Source organism: Channa argus, chromosome 21 (assembly GCF_033026475.1).
Source record: "Channa argus isolate prfri chromosome 21, Channa argus male v1.0, whole genome shotgun sequence".
Taxonomy (NCBI): Eukaryota; Metazoa; Chordata; class Actinopteri; order Anabantiformes; family Channidae; genus Channa; species Channa argus.
The window spans coordinates 11,366,977-11,380,811 of NC_090217.1; the positions used below are offsets into that span (position 1 = coordinate 11,366,977).

The following is a 13,835-nucleotide window of genomic DNA, read 5'->3' on the forward strand; positions in this document are numbered from 1 at the left end:
CGATATTGTTCCACTGCACTTTGACACCTTTCACACTGCCAAACACAAGCAGAGAGAGAAACAAAGGGGGAAAAAAGAGTGAGAAGCTGTAAGAATGACAGTCAAACAGCAAACGGGACACCTGTTGGGACCTAAGAGCCACTCATTTTCTCCTTCTGCACCGTGCTGGCCCCATGTGTCATGGAGAGAGCCATCCTGGGGTCATCATGGAGGCTTGAGTTCCTGGCTCTGTTTCCTACTCTAAAGTAATTACACGTCCAGAAAATAAGGAAGGGGTGGTGACTACAGCGATAAACGCACAAACACAAGCTAAAAAGGTAAAGTCCCACATAGATCGAAGTACACGTTATACCCATACATGAATATAGCTGCAAACTAGTGTTCTGGTGCACATGGAAAAAATAATGAAAAAAAGGAGTGATTAAGCATTCAACTGTGCAGTTCTGGGGACAATGGTCTCCCTTTTTCCTTGCCTCTCGGACCTATAGATATTAATGAAGCTCTATGCAACCACAGCCGAAGAGACAAAATGGCTGCTCATTAATAGTCACAGGGTTGTTGTGACACAGATAGATGCTCTATTATAATGAAGGCCTGCTGGATTCTTAAGGCTACTGATGACAAACAAGTGACTGTGAAAAAATGGAGAACTTGCGCTAAATGGTCAACAGCCGAGGCTGTCCTGCAGCATATTTGATGGTAAAAATGCTACTGTCTTTGTAGTGTGTTTCTGAGTCTATTTGCATAGCTGTGTGCCTGTCTAATGCGAAGGATTGTAAAAACTGAACAAAAAACAAAGGGATGCCAACTCCGACGGACCCACATACATTAACAAATGCACATTTGCACACACAGCACTGGCAACAAAGTAAGACTTTTTATGTCTCTGAGGAGATAGGAGCTGGCATTGAACTAAGTGCTTGGTTGCTCACCGAATAAACTCATTAATTTGCTTAATTATGAAACTCCCTATCATTTTCCCCTCCCTGGGAAATGTTCAGTGAAGCTATGCAACAACATAACACATTTAGAGGCTATGTTCTCACTATCACATTATAAACAAACAGAAAATACACTAGGGTCTGATTAAAGGCCTTTACACTACAGAGCGGGAGAGAAAGGAGACAGTGTTTGTTTCTCCGCTCACAGATGAAATTGTTTCAGCTTGTTTTTGACAGCTACAGCTACAGACGTGCCGGCTATTATAGAGGTGGGGGAGAAAGGCTTGTTGTAATAATTAAAGCACACCACTAACCTGAATAAATTAATGCTTCGTATGTGTGTGTGGGCACACAGATGCTAATGTGCAACCGCACATTCAGACAGGCTTTGTTCATCCTGATTAAATTTTTGTTTCTTGTACTGTTTGTATGTGTGTGCATGCAAGTATCTGTGCAAGCATGTGTGTATAAACATCTGAGTGTCTGATAAAAGTGATGCATGCTGTATTGTGATGAGGGGAACTGTTTGCTTCCTTCATGGCTGACAATTCTTATATCATGAATACAAATTAAAAGCTTTTAAGCTTTTTACTTTGCTTTTTATTTTCCATTCTAATAACTAAGAAATATGGGTTAAGGCAGGAGCAGAGCTTCTTCGTAGACATGAAGCTGCAGCTAACACTCTAGTCTCAGGACGTTACAGAAAATACTGTACTGTTGGAGTTTGGTCCTATATCCTGAATTGTCCATACATTCAGGAAAACAGACATTTTGGTAACTAAATACAAGCAGGACTGGTTTTGGGTGACATAAACTTAAAGTTACCTCACAATATTTTTCAATATATATATATTATAAATGACTCTTCTTCCATTATGAAATCATCTCATTATGACATCTTCAAATACTGGTGGTGTTTGTGTTCGAACTGGTGGAAATTTGTTTCAGGTTTCCATCCTTTCTTGGCATGTATTTCTAGCAAACATGGAAATCACAAATACTTGATTGACATCAGAGTTGTTGGTGCACCATTTCCACATGACTGAAAAGTTCTTTTGTTGGAATTAACCCTTTTTCATCATGCTTTGTGAGCAAAAAGACAACGATATCATAAAAATTGCTACATTATATGACAAATGTGGTGCACTGCCTAAACTGGAACATTTTAAAGAACAGATGGCCAACTCTTCCTCTTTGAAAAATCGGACTTTACAAAAACACCCAAATATATGGTTCATCGTTCAAAAATGTACTGACAAAATGATTGCTGGTATAACAATCAACATTTGATCTTGAATTTCAATAAGTATTCATTTTCTAAAGTCCTTTATCCAAAAGAATTTCATTATGTTTGCATCTAAGCATTAAAACAAATGCATGACCACCGTTTTTTATTTCATTCGAAAACTGGGTATGTGGCATTTTTTTAAGTGACACCACTCGCAACTTTAACCAACTCTTTGTAGCTGTGAAGCCAATACTCTGGGTCCATTTGGAATGAGCTCATCTCTTTAACCCACAGTGGAGGCGCAGCTCATTTAGATGCCCTGATGCTGACAAATGATAACAGAAAAGACTTCACTGTGTAAAGGCCCATGCAAAGTCTGAACACACACATAAACACCTCCAACTAGACCTGTAGGCACTGGTATGTATGAGATACCTACATTCACCTGCTCAAACACACACATACAAAATAGGAGGGGGAGGCTCTTGTCAGACAGGGTAAATCCCATTATTTTGCCCTCATCCCAGAGACTGAATTGAGAGTCAAGTAGGATGCACGTGGTAACCACAATGAAATTACAGCTGCTGTGAGGCCGAGCACTGCTAATGCACCCCCATTGTGTCCTTGAGTGCATCTAAATAAGCAGGGGTAAAAGGCATTCTGTGCTAGGCTGCCAGGGTTACAATGTGTGTGTGTGTGTGTGAGTGTGTGTGTGTGTTTGTGTGTGTGCGCGCGTGTGTGTGAGAGAGAGAGAGGTAAATGGAGGTCTGCCAATGATAGAGGGCTGTATTTAGGCTTGATGATGGGTAACCTGTGGAGACCACCTGATGCGGCTTTGTTGTATGTGGATTCATGAGTGCGGGTGTTTATGTGTGCGTAGGCCTGAGATATTTTCCCGATCCCACTTAAAAAGGAAATGATTCACTGTCACCTGTCTACCTATAACTCAGAGCCCGCAAATTCTACAGTATGACAGTGATACCAGACAAATGGACCAAAAGCACTTTGTGATATTTTTATCTGTGAAAGAATAAAAAAAATACTGCTATGTTTCCTGTGTCCTTCACTGGTACAAAACTAGAAGTAGGCTGTAGATCACAGGCCTCTGCTCCAAGACAGAGGAAAATTCCTCTGTAAAACACACTCTCCCACAGCACAATAACCAGGACAATAGGAAGTTGGATAAGAAAGAGTAAAGGGAAAGAAAAAAAAAAAGGAAAACACTTAAACTGTCAGGTGAAGATGCAAAACAGAGATCCGGATCCATCCATTATGAATGAGATATATATAAAAGGTGGTGGAGAATATGAACAGTGAGGAGGAAAAGGAGGACACTCACTTACCCCCTGAAGACCTGGCAACGCTTAACCCTTACACAACCCCGATCCCCCACCACCCCTTCACACCCTTCCTTCCCCTTAAGCACAAGCTCCAGTTCATCAACAAAAGCCTTTGTACAGTCAACAGAACTGTTTTTATTGATGTTACATTTCTCCGTAGAGCTGTCCATCAGCCACTGCAGGGACAGCTGATCTAAAACAGAGCCGTACACTCATGACAGGGGGATACATTTGCAACTCTGGAATGCTAACCTCCACTGTTACGTGGCCCTCAGAGAGAGGAGCAGAAAAGGAAGAGATACACAACCTAATGACAACTACAAACACAGATATACCTTTGTTCCAGCTGTATTAAACTGCAGACTTCAGTGGGATTTCTTTAGCATCCATGGGACCAATCAAACTTGTGTTATTTAGACTTCAAACACCGCCTCCAAAGAGAGACAGGGGAGCAAGCTAGGTGTGTGTCTCTTGCTAATAGCTGCTAGCATGATTCGGTTAAGCTGCTTATTTCCGACATAAATATTGCATCCAGGCAGATGTGCTTGACTTTAGTTGAATATGAATCGCTTGCATGATTGACACGGAGGTTTGTTGAGCGCTGAGTTGATTCTGGAGTCTCACCTTTGGAAATAGGCCTGTCTCACTTAATATCTCCTGTGTTAACATAATTATGACAACCAGCACTGATTCATGCATGTGTCTGTGTAATATCCATGACAAAATTAGGCTACTCTTTCTTGAGGGGGTGGGGAGCAGGCAGTGTAGATTTTAGTATCAAAGGCAACTAGATTGTCTGCCTGTTTAACAGCTAAGCCAAATCAGAAATAAGAGGACTATCTTCAGTTTAATTCTGAATACTTTTACAAGACACCCTACTTACCCACCCACAGACCCTGCCCTATCTTACCCCCCCTCCCATTTTTTTTTCTTTTTTTACAGTCATTGATTCCAATCAATCAGTGCTAATTAAGCAGGCACCTATACACATATATGTCATATACTAATAGGGTAATGATATGGGCATTAAGATGGTGCTTTAATCTTATGCTATTTGCAGCTAACACATAGTGACACTCTCTACACAGTCATGGGGATATTTATAAGAGACCACAAAAAGCATGTGGACACACACACACACACACACACACACATTGGTACTTCACACTGGCTCAGTGTATTAAACCTTATTTACAAGCTAACAGCCATAACCATTACAGATACGGTGGCGGAGAAACCACATTAGGTTCAATGGGCCAACAGCGTGTAATTCAAAACAATAAAATGTAAATTTGAGTCAATCTCACACACTGCAAAAAGCACACATGGCTCATTTGCAAACAGATGAACATCTCTGTGCTACAAGATGTTTCCCCCCATTCTGTCTCTTTTAAGACCCTGGTGCATCAAGGGAAAAAATGTTTCTCATTTCATCTTTAATCCCCCCTCTGTGTTAAGGTGCTGTGGATAAATATATTGCAGACTCCTTCCCTTGCCTAACCCATGGCTCTCTCCTTTGCAGGAAACATTAGCACAGTGGAAAAGAAAGCATTGAAGCTGTGTATACAGTAAATAAAGGCCCTCAAATAGTTATTATTTTTGAATTCTACCCAAATATTTCCTTTCTTTTAGCAATAAACACAAATCTTAGTCTATGCCTGAGTAGATATTGCAATATCAAGGCAAATAAAAGCATGTGTGTTCCAGTCAAAACATTACTGTGGGCTGCTGTTGTAGCGTTTCACTGCCTTTCTCCAGTCCCTGTTATTACAGTTTCTTTTTGTTAGACAGTGCAGAAAGTCAAAAGTCATGAGTTGGATTCAAACCAATGACGTCACAAATGGTATGCTCAGTCCCCTGGTGAGCCAGCAGGATGCCTCAGGCCGGTGTACTTTTTTCCATGACAATACTGTGGAGAGGTTCAGGAGGGAAGGGAGCTTGAATTTGTTCCAGCAGGAAGCACTTCACTGACTGTGCTGAGTTGTTATGACTGACTGGGGCCGTGTATAGAGGATGATTTCAAGTACAAGAGTTCAGATTTACACCAATTCAAACAAACAGTTCAATTCAAATATTCATTGTGATGATATATGATGTTCTAAATGATGGAGGAAGCCCTACTCTCTTATTATAACCACAAGACTGACAGTGATTTGTTTCACCATTGGACTGGCCAACCTTGATTTTGTCCAAGAACCCTTGTTTTTTCAAAGAGAGGTTTGGATGCAGAGGCAGATTTTGAAATGAAAAAGTGAATGTCTTTTGTATGGATATATGGTGTACAGGTATGTTAGTAAAAACAGTGTTGACCAAAGTAAAGTTTACACCAACCTTACAACTCCAGGTAACAGTCTTCTGCAGATGCTGGAAGAGAAGGAGGAGCAAATGTTAGATCGTCATTTGACAAGCAGGGCCTTATTAACACCAGCCATGGAGAAAAGTTTTCGAACTTCGCAAACACAAAAGCTAATCATAAGCACTGTCCTTGCAAGCCCTTACTCGGGTCTTTGTTGCCGATAACAACCTGCCTCCGTGAAGCTCAGCTCTTGCTCCTACTGTGTTGTGTGATCTGCAGAAAGAACCTAAGGTAAACTCAGTGGTGTTTGTAAGGCAGTTCTCTCTGCTACTCCCATGTGATAATTATTTGATCTTGTTTAGTTCATTATTCATCTTGAGGGAGCCGGCTGTGACTTGTGGATAAATGCCATATGAAAGGCATTGTGCGCCGAGGATGCATCCTCACTTTTATCCGGGCTCCCAAAACAGATCAATTAGTAAAACTAAACAGTAAATTATTAATCACATTGCTTTGTGTCCCCGTTCCATCACCGGAAGAAAACAGTTCATTAGAGGGAGAGGGAAGCAGAGGGTGGGAGTATTTTTTTTTTTTAAAGGAGGGGGGGGGGAGAGTAGCATGATTGAGAGGGGCTTTAAACCGAGCTGATGCTGTGTGAACATTTGAAGAAAAAAGAGGGAAGAATTATCAAGCATGTCCATCATTCCAGGTAACATCCAAACCACCCCCATTACCCATCGGTCCCCTGTAAAATGACGTGCACTCATAAAATGGGGTCAAGCAGTGGAGGACTTCAATGTCACAGCCATCATATACGTTGTCCGTTGGGGTGCGTGTGATTAAAATAACACACAGAGATGTTTCATGTCATGGTGAGCAATCAGACCATATTTGCAAAAATATTCAGATCAGATGAATTTTAATGAGGTGTAAACTCAAGGGGGATACCACTGCCAGATCGCAGGGGATAGAAGGTGGAAGCAAACCTGTCCTCTTATTTGCCAGAAGACAGCAAGGTACATAAACTTTTTTTTTTCTCTCTCTCTCTCTTCCTCTACCTTAAGTTAAAAAAAAAGACAGATCCAAATTCAGGGGTCCACTCAGTGTTCAGATTGCTCTGCTGTTCTGAGTTGGGCAATTTGAATAAATTATTCAAGATAAAAAAAAAATCGCTCAGTGCGGTTCATTTTGTGAGAAATTATATTTTTGCAGGAAAGGTTAATTTTGAAGGGAGCTTGAATGACTGGGAACTGGGGAACTGCAAGGGGAGTGAAGGGGGAGACGAAGGGGAAGAGAGGAGAGAGAGGGACACAGGAGCAGAAAGAAAAAGAAATAGAGAGGGGTGGGGGACAGGAACGCTGAGCTACACGAGAAGCGTTGGGCGTCAAGGAGGAGAAGGGACGAGAGAGGTATGGAGGGAGGGAGCAAGGGAGGGAGGCAGTTATTAAAAGCGATTGCATTGCCTCCCGAATGTCTCAGGAGAGCAGAATCAGTGGAGATGTTAAACCTTGCTTGACACCCCAGTTGGATAATTGTGGGTGTGGGAGCTAATCAGCGGAAGATGTCTCCTCAATTTAAATCTTGTCAGTTAGTGAAGATTAGGCCCTCCTGTCCCGGCCACCATTAGCTTTGTTGCATGTCAATGCGCCGGTGAGGGTGTCCGCCTGGTCTGGCTGTGAGGGTAAAAAGGCAAGCATGATGGAAACCAGCAGATTTATTCAAGCTAATGCCAGTATGGCATTTTCAAGAAAACCCATATGAGGGGAAAATGGAATTTATGCAGCCTTTTTGAAAATGCATTTGTTACTACTGACCTAACAGGGGGACCCTGTGGAATAAGAAATGTAGTGCGGGGATGTGCTCCAGATTTTTCCTGCAAGAAAAACATTGGCGTGGTAGTTAAATGTGATGTCGTACACAGACTAGAAGCCAGGGAAGCAAATTAGTTTGTTTGCTGAAAACACATAAAATTATTGGGAATTTTAATTTAAGTAATACACAAACCAACAGAAGTCATTATGTGTAGAACCACACTGTGTCCCTGTACACATGCTACATGCTCTGTTAAAATGTTAAGTTATGGGATAAATTTAGGCAGAAGGAAATCATAGGATCCTTATGGTAAGGCTATTAAATGGCTAATAATCTGCGACAGTGTGATCTCATTAATAAAAATGTGGGGGTATAATTTTAACCCCAGTTAAAAGGAATGGGGGGTGGAGGTGGCTAATTCAAAAATGCACTGTAGTGAATTTTACAGCTCGAGTCTGGCTGGCTGCGGGCCACTGCTTAGCATTCCCTCCATAGTAAATATTTGTAACAGATTTTTCCTGCAGGACAATGGCTCCTTTCACTAAGGCAGCTCCTGTAACCTCAGAGTGAACGCGAGGTCAGGGCAAATAAACAAGGCAGCCCGTACCAAGCTGAGCGGCTCCACTGATTCCTGGGCCGGGCCCGCTGCATACCAGGCCCTCCGCTCTCTCTACCTCGCCACCGGAGTCTGAGTGCTGACAGATGTTTTGAGCCCGGCTAAAAAGGAAGGGCAAGACCGAGAGAGAGAGAGAGAGAGAAAGAGAGAAAAAATGAGGGAGCTTTCCTTTCTCTGGCTCACGTTTCCCCTGCTCCACATCCTTTTTTTTCACAGTATGAACACCTTCAGATCTACAATACAAATCATGAAAAAGAAAAAAGGAAATTATTCTGTGTTTAGGATACCTGTGTTTAGAACATGCAGGATCCATTGTTGCCATGTAAGTGACCTCTAAACCTGGTTATAATTAACAGCAACCCCAGGCCTAAAGTCTGGGGTCAAGAACCCCTGAGTGCAAATGAATGAGTGTGTGTGCGTGTTTGTGCTCGCATTTAAATGTGCTGCAACACACACAAAAAGGAGGAAATGACACTGCTCTCTAAAAATTAGTGGTCTTATCTGCAGGTATCTATGTGCGTAATCTATGCGAGTAAAATATAAATAAATAAATAATTGAATAATGATTCAATATCGGCTTCCAGCCCTGCAGACCACTTGTGATCTGTTGAAGTGGTTCATATTAACAGCCTCACAGTGCGAGCTACCAGCGACTACTGCAAGTAATAACAAGTGCAAGGCCCCGCTCAGGCCTAAGGCGGCAGACGGTAAACAGTTGTTACCGGTTGTTTTTGCGTAGCCCAGACAAAGCCTCTCTGCGTGAGAAACAACAGCAACAGCTGGGCTGAGCAGAGTGAGACATCGATCCGTGAGCTCATTCTTTTACACCCCTCCGAGCGCTCGTCTGGCAGTCAGCAGGAGCAGCAGCGCATGCCAAAGCTGGGCACCGCGCTGTAAAAAAAAAAGACTCTTAACTCTTAACCAGTCGTTTAATCTAGTGCTGAGTCTCCAGACCTTATACTGTATTTTTAAAAGGAAGAAGGCTAAATAAATAAGACGTCCATGATATGAACAAGGTTTTTAATTTCAACTGAGGTGAAACTGTATTAGAAACTAGTGGAATCCAGATTTCAACTTTTTTATTATTTGACACCTGAGAACTGAGAATTTGACTTTAATTTTGGTTGTTTGGTTGAGTTTCCATTTACCATCTGTTGATTTTTTAACAAATGTGTGTGTGTGTGTGTGTGTGTGTGTGTATATATATATATATATATATATATATATATATATATATATATATATATATATATATATATATATATATATATATATATGTATGTATATATATATGTATGTATGTATGTGTGTGTGTGTGTGTGTGTGTGTATATATATATATATACACACACACACACACACACTTGGTGATCTTTCTAAACATAATTAGTTCAAAAATACCAATATATTTAAAATTCATATATAAATTAAATATTCTCTTGAAACCACACTGGCTATGAAGGGCCCAGTTAAAAGTATCAAAGAGGGGAGACGAGACTGGCATTTAATCTAATCTATGTTCTAATAGTTGGGGGGACATTAATTATTGATAAGGCAGGCAATTGATTGGTTAATAAGATAATGTAATTGAGAAATGAAAATCATCAGAGTTAAGAGTGTGTGTGTGTGTGTGTGTGTGTGTGTGTGTGTGATGGCTCCAACCTGAGCCACATGGGGGAGGTGGCAGTGCGGGGGGGGTCTTAGGGGATTGCCCCTACATAGGCTTCCATCATTACTGCCACACTATAAAAGCAGAGTGGTGATTAAAAGGACTTGATTGATTTGACTCTCATTGGGATAAGCTGTCCTTGTTCCGTCACTGGGCTCCGCCTGCAAAAAAAGTGAATGTATGTGTGTGCGAATAAATGTATTCATTGTGTGTCGATGCAGAAAATCAAATAAAATAATTAACCAAATGTGTGTGTACATGTGAGCATATTTATATTTTATATGTGTTTCTATGTGTGAAATACTATAATCATAATAGTTGTTGCAAATTAGGTTTTTTTCTATGTGATTATATTTAATGTAAAATATGTTTGTATTTATGTTTGTATGTGTGTGTGTGTCCGCAGGTCAGCTGGAAGTGGTATACTGAAACATGTCCATGCGTGTGAGACTGTGTATCTATGCCGTCAAGAGGTGGCCCCACTACCCCAGTTTTCACTCGCCTTTTGTCTGCTCTATGTACTGTACTCTATCTCAAACACAGACGTGCACAGTCACATGCACGTTCTTGCACGCACACACAGACAGACAGACACACACACACACACACACACACAGGCAAGCACATTCTAAGCTCCAACCCACCCTGAGAGATGGAGACAGACCACGCTGCCTGACACAAAAGCTATTGATTTTACTATCTGCTACAATGAATGATCTTCCTGGGCCAATTTCTGAATTTAGAAATGAGTTCAATACTAATAATGATAGTGGAAAGATTCTTTAAACTGTTAGAGCTAGAAAGGGGGGAAAGAGAGTAGGAGATGAACAAGGAAGTGAAGATTTGTGTGTGTTTGGCTTTGGAAAAAGAGGATATGATTTTTCACCACAGTTGAGATTAAATAAAGATGACACCAATGGTTTAAAAATTCTAAATTACTACATCCTACCCTCAAATACAATTACTTTTATTTGGTTTTTTCAATGGGCTGAGAATTGAAAAAGTCAGTGGTGAGATTTGTCTTTCTTTATACTTTTAACAACTCCCAACTTTTATATGAACAGTTTTCATCCACCTATTTTCACGCACCGCTCTTCTGCTTTTTATGATGCAATTTTCAATATACAGCATTCTTGCAAGCTTGCTCCTTAATCCATTCATATATTTCATGCGCCATAAAGACAAAACTAGTTCAATTTCTATTTTGCGTCACACAAATCTTCTATGAAATAAAAAAACAGGCACATAAATATTTAACATAGCCTCTGTTTAGATGGGGGAAAGTATTTATGTCAAATTAAACAACAGATCTGCTGAGCAGCTCAACACAAGAGCTCAGCAGGCTGGAACTTTTCTTCTAAAATTTTATTTCCACACACACATTATTTTCCTGCTTATTCAGAAAACTGCCATAAAAAAATCAGGAGCAGCCATGATAAACCTTGCGGTGATCATGCTATAAAAAGTGTGTGTTAGAGAAACAGATAGATGTGTGAATGTATGCAGGAGCAGAAATTACAGTTTGTGCATATGATTTTCTATACGTCCTTGCATGTGTGAATTTTGGTCTCACTCCATTCTCTCTGTCTTTTATTTGGGTAGGCAGGCAGCGGCTTGGTGGGGTGATGTGTGTTAATCAGAAGCCACGTGCCCTGTTGAGGTGTTAATTCAACACCCCCCCCCCCAACCCCCGCCCCATTCCAGGGAGGTGTAGATTAATAGATAAGTAAAGTCTGAGCGAGGGTCAGCGCGATACGGCCCAGACTGTGTTCACCCCCTTGTCAGACACCTGCCTGGATTAAGCCGCTGGCTTCTCTCTTCGTTGTGTGCAGGTGAGAGGTCGACCATTTACCCAGTTCACTGGGCTCTCATTCCGTTTTCAAGCTGGGGTGGATCTGCATAAAGGCTCTGGCATCTGTATGCTTCGCAGGGTTTGTCTGCACAGGGGGTCCTGCACGGCGAGGTAGGGAAGCGGACATGCAATGAGGATCTGCCGCAGAGGATGACAGTAAATATATATTGAGACTTGGGAGGAGATGAAGAGCAGTTACAATAGTAAAACTGCTGTGGATTAAACAAAAACCCGTTTATTTGCCAAATATTCACTGTGTTGCAGCAGAAACCTTTACATAGGAGAGTGTTTTCTTCTTTACACACATTTTCTTGTTCTAAGGACAAGTAAATCCTTAGCAAACAGAAAAAATAAAAAAAGGTAAATTGGGTTGGGGAAGGAAAAAATGCATGAAACATGAAACTCTGCAAATTTGACTTATAACAAGCAAAATTACACCCTGCTGTCATTTAAATTATGGCTGCCCTCTATAAAGGTGTCTTTTAGGTGCATTAATTGAATTCGGCACTATTTCCCAATAATAATCTGTAAAGTTCAGCCGTCCATCCTTCATGAGATCCCTGCCGCGTACCAGAGGAGTATCTATTTCAGTGGCTTAATTTATTTTCATGATTCGCCGATAATGACGGCCATGCAGGCTGTACATCAGAATTAACCTTCATTTCACTGAGGTATATTACGATGACAGTCCCCGACACATTTCACCTACACAAAGGGCATTCTCTCCCTCTCCCTCTCTCTCCCCCTCTCCACCGTACTCTCACTTTCTCCCCCCGCCACCACTGTCCCTGCCCCTGCTGTATAGTCATCCTCGGCAGGCCAAGATTGTTTGATAGCCGATTAATTTTCATAGGAAATCAAGTGGCCAGCTCTCCCCCCCTCCTCACCTCCAAACACATACACACACACACACACACACACACACACACCCACACACCTCTTCGACAATGGCGAACAGCGCTTTTGCTTGGTGACTTTTTCTGTCAATTAGGTATTTTATTTAATCTCATCTCACTTTTTTCTCTAATAAATTGCATTTCCTCCCCCCTCCTCTTCTGATATCTCCAGCGTGGTTAATTTATTTTGGACGATGCCGATGTAACAAAAGTGCTGTAAATTAATCAGGGGACATCAAGCGAAAGGGGGTCCTTCGCTCGCTCTCTGTCTCTAATTTCTATGCAAACCATTAAGTGTCAGATATAGATTCCACCATTTGCTATGTTCTCAGTCAAAAGATTTCATTAGGGACCTGACGTCACATTTTGAAGGCAGCGCCGGATCATTTCTGTCCTATTTTCTCCCTCATGAGCTCTTTGTTCTTCGCCCCTCTGTAGGATCCTGCCACTAAAAAGGCCCCTATGCAAATGACAATAATAGATTTTGCTAAGCACCGCTGCAACGGCATGATAGCCTATTTAGAGAGAAACCAAAGAAACATTCAATTTGTGGCATTAACCAGGGCACATGCAAAGGTTGCCAAAAAAGTGATTAAGAAATTACAGAATTGGTCCTCTCTGCTTGAAGTTCTCTCTCCCCCCCCCTCCACCCTCTCATTGACATGGCATCTGTAATGAGGAGGGCTGGTAATTAGAATATTCTGGAGAGGTGAGCTCTGCTGGAGCTGGCAGCCAGAAGACTGATCTCACTCTCCTTCTGTCTTTTCTGTATTATTTCCTTCCTCTGTCATAAGGGCCTGGACACCGAACAGACAGAAAAAACAGCTGTCTGATGACCAGACTCTCTACGGATGTCTCTCACTCGTCTTTGTGAGTGTATGTGTGTGTCTCACAGGCAAGCTGTTCAGAGCCCCTCTGCCAGCAAATAAATATAATCAATCTCCCATTTACATAGAAATAGGCTTCTCTCCTTCATCCTAATAATCTGCTGAGCATTCCTCAGAGATTGAAAATAATATTCACTCCACATGGCAATTTCGTATTTATCATTAGATTACTTTATTGATTGTTGTTTTTTTTTCCCCTCGGATAATTTTTTTCCACTTCATTTTATTAGAGGATATTGAAGCCATGTAGGGCTGACACGGCACATACGCTTCATTATTTCCTACCCAGGGACGATTAT

The 13,835-nt window shown here is 41.4% G+C and overlaps 1 long non-coding RNA gene across 1 annotated transcript in view; it reads right to left on the reverse strand.

Moving 5' to 3' along the window:
• LOC137106568 (uncharacterized) overlaps positions 1 to 9,116 on the reverse strand; it is an 88,331-nt gene extending 79,215 nt beyond the window's left edge. Inside the window, exons 1-3 of the long non-coding RNA XR_010911971.1 lie at positions 8,956 to 9,116; positions 8,225 to 8,334; positions 5,841 to 5,873 (exon numbers count right to left, since the gene is read on the reverse strand). This is a non-coding gene — a long non-coding RNA (uncharacterized lncRNA). The remainder of the gene's footprint in view (positions 1 to 5,840; positions 5,874 to 8,224; positions 8,335 to 8,955) is intronic.
• Between the last annotated feature and the right edge of the window lie 4,719 nt (positions 9,117 to 13,835).